The sequence below is a fragment of the Corvus brachyrhynchos genome, unplaced genomic scaffold, assembly GCF_000691975.1.
Source record: "Corvus brachyrhynchos isolate BGI_N302 unplaced genomic scaffold, ASM69197v1 scaffold255, whole genome shotgun sequence".
Taxonomy (NCBI): domain Eukaryota; kingdom Metazoa; phylum Chordata; class Aves; order Passeriformes; family Corvidae; genus Corvus; species Corvus brachyrhynchos.
The window spans coordinates 6496979-6498686 of NW_008238358.1; positions in this window are offsets into that span (position 1 = coordinate 6496979).

Below are 1708 nucleotides of genomic sequence, written 5' to 3' on the forward strand. Positions count from 1 at the left end.
GGACCGTGTCTATTCGGCCCCGTGGGGTCCTCCCTCCCGCCGTGAAAATAACCACGCTGCGGAACACGTACTCACCTCCCTCCTCTTACCTCCGTCCATCTTCCTCCTATTCCCCGTCATTTTCATCAAACCACCGGTGCCGAACTCTGGTTAACTTTACTTTTTATTTTTTTAAAGTTGATAGGTGCCTTTGCGGATAACCTCACTTTGATGTTGGGGATTAAAAAATAAAACGATTTAAAAAAAAGATAAATAATTTTTATATGTAGATTTAAAACAGAAGCCTCCCATGTTTAAGGTATCCTTTTTAGCCGTGAACGAAACCGTCCGGCGGGGACGGGGACCGGTCGCAGGCAGCGGTGCCGGTGCGGCTCCCGCCCGTGCGCTGCCTCCGGGCTGGTTTCGTGCCCCGACGGGGCTTCCCCGGGTCGCGCGCCAGCCGCGGCGAGCCCTCCTCTCCGCCCCCCTCCGCTCTCCCCCCGCCGGCAACCTAGCCGCTGACATGCCCCTGCTCTCTTTGATGTCTAGAGTCGTGGAAAAAAAAAAAACAAACGGTATTTTTGGTTATTTATTATGGAAAACTTATACACTCATTAATGTTTCTTTTACAATAAGCAGAGATTATTTAAATAAATTATTGTTTTCATGGTGCCCACTCTGAGTTTTTTTGGGGATGGGGGAAGTCGAGTGTCGATTGGGACCCGTGCGTTCGCTGGGTGGGAGAGCTGTGTCCTCTCCACCCCCTCCCCCTTGTAACTGTTGCCGCAAGCCTGCCACTTCCCGCCTCCTTCCCCTCTTTCCCGTCTACAGTAAAATCTCGCCCCTGACAGTCTTCTCGGCGAGGCCATGAATCACTCAGCGCTGCCTGCAGCAGCCCAGAGCAGCCCGCCCTTCCCCCTCTCCCGCCTGCTGGCGCCAGCGACATTTCACCCGGCACAGACTCCTGCCGTCTCACAGCTTCCCATGGCGGTCCGGAGGGGTTTGGGGCAGGGCCGTGCCCGGGGTTCCTAGTAGTCCTGGAGCTGGTCCTCGGGCACAGCCCTGACCCAGAGACTTTTCGCCTTGCCCCTCTGGCAATGGCACCCAGGGGGGTAAGCTGCATGGTGGCTGCCCCAAGCCCCTCTGTGGTGCTTCAAGGCTGGAGGCACCGACTCTTCGAGATGTGCCCCTTGAGGACTGGACCCCTAAGGATATTCCTCTCTGGGATGCAGCCCTTCAGCTTCATCCTGCCTAGCTGAACTCCTCTGGGATATACATCGTAAGGGCAGGATCCCTCCAGATTGAACCCCTTTCCAGGCAGCACCCCCTCCGAGTTGCAGGTTCATGGGATGTATCCCTCGAGGGCTGGACCCCTCCAGGATGTGACCTTCTGGAACGCTCTCTGCATCCCTCTGAGCTGAACCCTCACTTTGGTGACCTTTGCTGCACCCTTCAGGGCCGCCCCGCTCGGGATGCCACCTCCCGGCTGTGCCCCTCCAAGCTGTAACCCTGAGGGGCATACCCCTGCGGGCTGCATCCCTGGAGGTCCTGTTGCTGGAAGAAGCAAAAGGGAGTAAAAGAAGGGGTCTCTGGCCTTTGTCACCCCGAGGACCCCGCCACTCTTGGAGAGGGCAGAGGGAGAGAGAGCCGTGCGGAAGATCTCGTTGCAGACAAGATGATGAAGGCCCAGGCCAGCTTGCCCGGGGTAGGGAACGAGCAGCGTGGCCGA